Source organism: Leptonychotes weddellii, chromosome 11 (genome assembly GCF_054177405.1).
Source record: "Leptonychotes weddellii isolate Sample4059 chromosome 11, ASM5417740v2, whole genome shotgun sequence".
NCBI classification, from domain to species: domain Eukaryota; kingdom Metazoa; phylum Chordata; class Mammalia; order Carnivora; family Phocidae; genus Leptonychotes; species Leptonychotes weddellii.
In genome coordinates, this window is record NC_138379.1 from 3,244,902 (window position 1) to 3,253,393 (window position 8,492).

The window sequence follows — 8,492 nt, forward strand, 5'->3', positions numbered from 1 at the left end:
TCTGAGTATCTGCACCAAACACTTCGGATGCCTTTGAAGGGACTCCTAAGTACTGAGAAGGAGAAAAAGGCACCCAAGTCCTTTTAAAAATGCAACCTGGCTGTGGCTGACGTTGGGTCTGGTGAGAACGCTATTGTCCATCGGGCGAGGGCTGTGCGATCATAATCCATCCTGTGATATTTGCATTAGTTTCCCCTTCTGGCCAACAGGCAGCTTATGCAAAGCAGCTCGCCGTATTCTTATGGAGGCTGGGGGGCAGGGACGGAGGCTTGTTCGATTACTTCAAAAACTCTGCTCCCGACAATGGAGAGCATTTGCAGTAAATATGTCATGCTCTGGATGTTTTCTCCCTGCTTCTTCAGGAAAACAAATGGGTAGTTTCTCTGACAGGGAGATTTATAGGTAACCGAAGGAAGTGTGTGGTAAAAGAGTGAATTCTCTGTTTTTAATGTTCCCCATAATCAAGGGCCTCTTTCACCGAGGTACCCCACCGCACTCCGTCTCTTCACATTCTTTCCTCTTGACTGACTCTCAAAAGATCCATTTCAACGAGGAAGAAAACCCCCAGCGTCTTGGATGATGGTTGCGGATTCTGACACGGAGATCCGTTGTCTGTTAAACAGATAGCTTTGGTTCGGCCGTATTGGACCGCTGACCTCGGGGTGAGTGGACGCGCGGACGTGCGGCCTCGCTCCCGGAGGGGGGATCTGGGGTGGGGGGGGAGCCAGCCCCTAGCTTAGGAACCCCCCGGGGTGGGGAGCCCAGATGGATTCAGGTGCTCAGTTTTGTCTCTAATCTTTTGGGTGATGTGTGTTCCGCCAGCGACCTCTTAGGAAGCCTTGAGCTGCGTGGAAAGAAATATATAAGTTCCCAGTCTCTGTCCCCAGGGCCACCCGGATGGACGGAGCCAGTGCTGAGAGCCCTCCAGGCTCCCACCGGTGCCCAGACAGGGTGTGACACCATCCACACCATCTACCGGGGAGGAGAAAAAAAATCTCTGCTGGGAGGGACAGGAATGCCTGTGACTAGTGTAAGGCAACATCATGGGCATATATATTGAGAGATGCACAAGAATGTTCCAGGTAAGTGATTCATTGTGTCTCGGAGACCCCGGAACGATAACTACCTGGATTATAAAGGAAACAGTCCACATCAGTGAGGGGAAGGCTGGATGCGTTGGCTGCCGTCCAAAGTGCCATAGATGGGGGGCTTAAACATTCACTGTCTCCCAGGCCCGGAGGCTGGAAGTCAGCAGGGCACCCCCCCACCCCCGAGGCCTCTCTCCTCGTGTGTGGACGGCCATGCTCTCCCTGGGTCCAAACGGGGGTCGTCCCTCTGTGTGTGTCTGTGTCCTGATTCCTTCTTCTTAGAAGTTATACGGGATTAGTCCCTACCTTAATGACTTCCTTTTACCTTAATTACCTCTGTAAAGGACTCCAAATAAGGTCACATTCTGAGGTACTGAGAGTTAGAACTTAAACATACGAATATTTAGGGGACACAACTTAGTCCATAACATGGGAGAAGGAGGTCTTTCCCCTCAGGACATAGATACAAAAGGACAGGGTGTAGGGTGAAGTTTCCTGGACACAGAGCCTGAGGCAAGGGTTGGGATCCACATGATTTATTGAGGGAGGGCTCTCAAGAGTAAGGAAGTGAAAGAAGCAGGAAGGGGCAGGGGGGAAAGCTCACCAAGATGGTGGTCCTAGGCAGAGACTGCCCTCGGCCTGATCCCTCAGGAGGCTCTGGAGTGTCCAGTGTTCCATAGACTTGGTCCCACCTTGAGGGCCACCACGGGGGTCTTTTGTACCCCTGGGTGAATCAGACATTGGACTGTGGTTCTCCCAGCCAGGGTGACCGCTGTGTGATATTGAGGCTCCTATGCAGTTGAAGAAGCTCTCTGGACAGTTGAGGACTTGCCCATGAGTCCTCAGCGGCCCACATCCAAGGCTGGGGGTTCTCCTGGTGGCCAAGCCCATAGGGAGAGGTAGGCCAGCACCACGGCTTCCAGAAGCACAGTGAGCTTGGGGCTGAGAGAGTGGCTGCCCTCGTGGGTTGACCGCAGGGGCCAGACGTGGCAGAGTCCCACTCCATACAGTGGATCTGGACAGACTTGAACTGTAGGAGGGGAGTTCCCGTCTGACCTGTGTCAGCCATCCCGTGTCTGGTGTCCTCTCCATAAACACACAGATCTGCCTGCCTGGCTGAGTCAGGAACAGGAAGCTGCAGGCTCCCCCCAGTTCAGGCTTTCCTCTGGCCTGGCTGGCCTGGGAAGCCGGGGACGAAACAACACTGTCCCCCGAGGTCTCTCTGCCCTGCCACCCTCGCCCAAGTGGCCTGACGCATGGCAAGGATCCCGCAAGGGGGTTAAGAGAAAGCACGTGTGGACCAGCCACGGACCAGCCTCTGCATCCAGAGAGCTGTTTCCACCCTCATTCTTTGGGCTTTTATCAAAAAGAGGCGATTTAAATCTGATGAATAAATCAAAATGGATTGAATAAATAAACGGATCCAAGCTTCTCTGCAGAGGAACCTGCTGCCCAGCAAAGAGACAGCAAGAAGACAGCCACGGCCCTGGAGGAGGGCGGATTCTGAGCCAAAAGCTGGCACAGATCTCCTCTTCATGTAAGACGCGCGTGCAGGGTGGTGGGCCTGTCCACCAGCGCCTCTCCCCACCGTGGACACTGGCCTGGGAAACTCTTCGGGACACCAAATGGCCGAACGAGGGTGTTAATGAAGGAAGCCAGAATCATCAGCTCATCATCCCACTGAATCTGTCCAGGGCCTGAGGATAGAGAATGGGCCGGGGGTGCTGACCAAAACACGGGTGCCCCTGTTTTGATTCTGTTTCTGGGAGGGAGGATACCAGAAAAGGCACACAGCTTAGGGAAGTAGTCACATTTTGCTCGTATCAGACAGTTCCTTTGGGAAACAGAGCTGCCTGTTATAAAAAGGGATAATTTCCTTAGAGAGAGAGTTATAGAGACTTTGTATTCAATTCCTCATAGGAATAGGTTCTCCTTTTCCCTTCCCCGTATGGCCCTGACCACCAGATGGACGGCCGATGCATTTTAGATCCAAGGCAGAACTCAGCTTCGAGCTCGACCTGGGGGAGCAGGTGCTTGGGGGCCGTGTCCCACGAGGGACTGCTGAACGGCAAACATTCTGGTCTATTAATTTTTATAAAACGATGATGTTTATTTTTAAAACCGAAGGGCATAAAGACAGACAAAGAAGGAAAGGGAGAAATGCTAATTTAACCCGAGCTATTTTTTTTTTTTTTTAGCTGACTTTAAGGCACGACAGAAGTCTGGAAAAGATAAAGCCTCAAGTTCAAATGTATAGAGCTTACTTTTCGTTTGCATCAAAGCAAACCAAACATTGAGAAGGTCTAGATGCAGAGCTAACATACTCAATTGATCCTTTTTTCCCCCTGACCGACTGCTGGGGACCACGGATGCCTCAGCCTCTTAAGTAGCGCTCGGAACAGCGGGTCGATTGTGTGGCAGGGCCAACGCTGCCCCAGGTAGCCGATAACTTCCCGTGTTGAAATGATGACTTGGAGATTTCATCATGATATCCCTGCACAGCAGGAAATATCATCTTACAGACCTGCCATTTCTTAAAGTAATCGGTAAGAATGCCATTAAAGTCTGTGTCTTAATTAAGCCGAGCATTAGCCAAGGAATTGCAGGCATCCGAAGGCTTAGCCGTCCTGCGGGATCCAGTTTCACGGGGCGGCCGTGTGCGGAGGGCTGGGAGCTCCGAGGGGGACATCCGCTGCTGCGAGGAGTGTCAGCCTCGCGGCCGCCCAAGCCCAACCCTGGAAGGCCGCTCGGGAGCCTGCGGGAGGTGCAAGGTGAGCTGGAACCCGAAATCCTCTGCCCTTTAATCCCATGCTTGGCGGTCTGTCAGCGGCCTTTGCGCTCTGCAGACGCGTGGAACCAGGCTGCAGGGTGGGTGCTGCCTCGGACTGACCAGGTTCCTCTGTCACGGAGCCTAGTAGAGGGAAACTGAGGCCAAGCAGAGGCTGCCGTAGCCCTGTATAGCTGGGGAGCTCTGTCTCCACCCACCTGGCTGCCCCAACACTAAACCAAGACGGCCCAGACTACCTGGAGGCTCCCCTTCCCTGCCCCCCCGCAGCTGCCGAGCAGGCCCGGCTTCTAGGCATTTGGTTGAACTGCTTCTGTTCTCAGTTTTCAGCTCTGGGAAATGGGACCCACGTGGAGTGAGCCTGCGTGTCGGTAATAAAAGGCTATAAAATGTGACTTTGGTGTATAAGAAATGGCACTGGGCCGGGGCCCCAAGACCAGGTCCTGGGCCTGGCCCCACCACAGCACATCGCCCACCCCGAGGGACGGCGCCGTCCTTCCGGAGAGGGTAAGCACCAAGAGGAAAGGGTAGGAAGGCTTTCTGAACACCCGAATCCCTGTGCACATGCAAATGATGATCGTTTTTAAAACAGGGGCACCTGGGTGGTCTGCTTGGGCCGCCACCATGAAACGCCACAGAATTTAGGTTCTAATGGTCTGGAGGCTGGCGGGGTTTGGTTTCTGGTAAGGACCCGCTTTCTGGCTTGCAGATGACCCCTTCTCACTGTGTCCTCAAGTAGAGAGAGGAGGAGGGGAGGGGGAGAGGCCTCTGTCCTATCTGATCAGGACCCCACCCTATGACCTCACGTGACCACCGCCCTGAAGCCCCGTCTCTAAATTCAGCCCCCTCGGGTTTAACATTTCAGCCTATGAGTTTTGGGAGGACACTACCCAGGCCTCATGGAGTTGGTTTGTGTTCTGTGAGGCAAGAACCAGATCGGGCCCCTTTGGCCTTAAGGTAAAATGATGTGGAGCCGGCTGTCTACACCGCAGGCCCCCTTGCCTTCCTCTTCTTACCCACCTCCTTGTGCTTGCTGTCCCGTCTCTCTCATCATCAGGGAGGAGGGCAGCCCAGGTCCACTCACACACAGGTGAGGCGTGAGGCTGCCAGCCCCGGGGACCCTGGGGGCTGCCTGGCCCACTCTTCCTGGGCCTGGAGCCACCCCCCGGCTCGTGTGCGGGAGGAATGCATCTGCTTGCAACCACACAGACGGGGGGCAAGGAGCGAGAGCAGACGCCCAGGGTCTTTGCAGCGCCCCGTGTCAGGCCCGTCTTATGAGGGTGAACCTGAGGCTTGGAAACTGTGAAGAGCGCAGGGAGGGAGCACTCGCCCACCCACCCTGGAGTTCTGGTTCGTCCTGGTTCACCTACACGGGGAGGCCTGGGACGCTTCACAGAATGTTTCTTCTCCAACCCTTTTCTGCTCTGACGCTGCATTTCCCATTCTCCTGCTTTCCTGGGCCGCCCGTGTCACCCCCCCACTCTGCCTTTGCGACCATACACCCCTTCCTCGTCTGTGCATCCACTCTCAAGAGGACGCTTGTGGTTGCATTTAGGGTCTGCATAACCCAGGATGATCTTCCCACATCAAGGTCCTCCACAAAGTCCTCTTTTCCTTATAAGGTAACATTTAAGGTTCCAGGAGTGAAGACCTGAAACCTCCAGGTGGCTGCCATTCACCTGCCACGGGCCCACCTGCCCACGGGTGGTGCTGGATCAGGGCTCCTGGTGGGAAGGTTGCCACTGGCAGAGACGCAGCTGTGAGGAGGGCTGCCTTGGTCCCTTCCCGCGTCACCTCCCTCTGCCGTCTCCTGCCCCATTCATCCTTCCTGGGCATCGTTACCTGCCGGGACGGGCCCTCAGGCAGCCCACGTTCCCTCCCCTGCTGCCCACGTGAAGGGCTTCTCGGGTTGGCCAGCCTCACCCGAGCAGCAGATGGCGGAGAGGAGCCCAGACATTCTGGACGCTGCTCCCCGCCTTGCTCCGGCCATGCTGGTCCAGAGGCCCCGTGTCGGGCGCTGGTTCCCGACCCCTCCACGTAAGCTGGTGGCTCATTGCTGCCCGCTCGTGGCTGGGACCCCGGCTGGGCACCTGCACTCGCCATAGGCCTCCCTGCCTCCATACTTCACCCCTCGACCCTGAGCTTGGAACCTTGTAGCCCGTAGGTAGTTACCCAGCGCCACACAGCAAATTACCTTGCAGAGTTAGCGCCCTCAGGCAAGCATAAACAGCCATTATCACACTGGGTGAGGAGTCTGGGAGCAGCCCGGGATGAGTGGCCCTGACTCGAGGTATGGGGCGAGGCTGCCTGGAAGTTGGACAGGGGCTGGAGGACGCCCCTCCAAGATGGCACCCTCGTGAGCGTCCGCTCTTCACCCTGCGGACCTCTCCACGGGGCTGCTTGCGTGTCCTCACAACATGGCGGCCAGCTTCCTCCAGAGCACTGCTCTGGGAGATCCAGCCCCCTAAGTCACACACCAGCATCGCCACACTCCTAGTCAGCATGAAAGTGACCCGCGAAGGACAAGTGACAAGGAGATACATGGGGGCCATCTTGGGGGCTGGCTGTCACCCTGCCTCTCCACCACACCAAGGCTGCTGCTTTCCTCAGGCAAGAGGAGACCAGCTCCTTGGTCCTCGTCCTCCTTAGGGAGAACACGGCAGCCTTCTAACCAAGGGCTCTGCCTGCCATAGCTCTCTGGACGCCTTCCTGTATTTGGTGCAGGCGGTCATCTGCGTGGCTTTAACCAGGTGGGGGCAGGTGTCTTCTTAAGCCCCACCTGTGTGGCCTCTAGTTCCTTCTCTCCCCTCCATGTGGCAGGGCTGAACCAGGGGGGCAAATGTCCCCTGTGAACACCCCACTGGCTCCCAACGGCCTCTGGGGGAACGACCCCTCTAGGGCTTCCCAGGCTCAAGGTTGGGGCCACTGGCTGGGGCTCCCCCCGCAGCCTAATGCAGGAGCAGGGAGGGCTCTGCTGTTGGGGACACAGTCCCACTTGCTGAAACTGCTCACCAGGTAAGTAGTGAAAGGTAGCTGTTGTGGCCGTCGACTCGCGGGACGTGCGCGGAAGGAAGCACTTCTGTCTCCCCAGTCATACTCCTGGCGAGGTCCACTTCCTCCCGATGACACAAGGACTCAGAGTGTGTGCGTGCTGTGTCAGGTGCTCACATCTGTGGGATGCCCGTACTCACACCAGACCTCAGTGGCGATGGGAGCTTGTGGCCATTTTTTTGGTCTAAATAAAACCATGGCTGCGTCGGTAACAACAGTAATAACCTAATGACAATCCTTTGAAAAGGCCGGCATGCTGTCAGCTTCTCAAACTTAGCATCCTGCTTGGAGCTTGCTAAAAGACGGATTTAATGTAATTTGCTCCCCCCAAGCGTGCAGAGTCCAGTGTGTGAGGGAGCCGGGCCCTGGTGTGACCTCTCCTGGCCTGGAGGGAAGGACGAGCAGCATCCTTCTCTCTTATCCTATGCTACGGCTTGAATTGGGTCCCCCGCATGTTGGAGCCCTTGCCCCCCGTACCTGTGAGTGTGGCCTTATTTGGAGATTTGGTCTTTGCAAACAGTCAGGTTAAGATGAGGTCATCAAGGTGGGCCCTGACCCATTAGGACACACACACACACAGAGGGACGACCCCATGAGGACCCAGGGAGAGCATGGCCATCCACACATGAGGAGAGAGGCCTTGGGGGGACCCCGCCCTGCCCGCACCTGCATCTTGGGCTTCCAACCTCCGGGACCAGGGGACAGTGAATGTCTGTGGTTTAAGCCCCGCCTGTGGGACTGATAAGTCCTGTGAATGAGCCTTCACCATGATCTCTCAGAGGCTGGAGCTGCCCTTTGGAGGGAGGCTGTCCCCGGGGACAGAGGACCGTGCTCCTGGGCCACCCCTCTGCCCCCATGACCGAGGCTGTGAGGTGGGCGGGGGGCTGAGGCACCCACCGGCTCCTTCCCAGGCAGGCTCACGACGTGCCTTTGGTTTCCATGTGAGGAAAACGCAAACCAGGCGATGCTTGGGGTCATATGCAGAAGTCTGTGGCTGGGCCAGGCTGCCCAAAGCTGAATCCAAAACAACAACAGAACTTGGGGTGATTGTGGGAGACCTGCAGGTATCATCCCCTCCCTTGTCACATCGTCACTGGGAAGGCCTGGCAGGGCTTCCTGGACCCTCAGCGTCCTACAGCGAGCCCAGAGGCAGAGGACCCGAATGCCCGACTATTGGACAGAGCCAGCACCTCGCCGCTCGGGAGAACAGAGAGCAGAGAGAGCTGGAGAGGGCCTGGCTGCCTCACGGTGTCACGCAGCCCCGTGGCCCTGAGTTGGGAGTCGCTGGTTGGGGTGGGATGGTCACCATCTAACCGCTCCCTGCCTAGCACCCTGGTCTGCCTCCTCAGTGTCCCCGGGTCTGGACGCCCCAGACATCGCTGAAGGACAACATCTCTGACGGAGCAGATTGAGATCCGAGTCCAGGGTCCCCAGGGCCCCGTGTGGTGGCAGAAGGTGGGGATGACCGCTGAGGTCCTGAGTTTCAGGTGGGAAGGGGGCAGTTGTGGCCCCGGTGGCTGGGATTTGAGCCGTCGCAAGGACAGAGGGGCCAGGTGGTGCTGGGCATG

The 8,492-nt window shown here is 56.8% G+C and overlaps 1 long non-coding RNA gene across 4 annotated transcripts in view; it reads left to right on the plus strand.

The window, feature by feature from the left end:
• Window positions 1–8,264, plus strand: part of LOC145716093 (uncharacterized) — a 35,343-nt gene extending 27,079 nt beyond the window's left edge. The window contains exons 3-4 of one of the 4 annotated variants that reach the window (XR_014138438.1): window positions 467–3,859; window positions 4,197–8,264. This is a non-coding gene — a long non-coding RNA (uncharacterized LOC145716093). Of the gene's footprint in view, window positions 1–466 lie in introns of all 4 variants that reach the window. The other 3 variants (XR_014138436.1, XR_014138437.1, XR_014138435.1) reach the window with 3 other exon arrangements.
• Window positions 8,265–8,492: the final 228 nt, after the last annotated feature.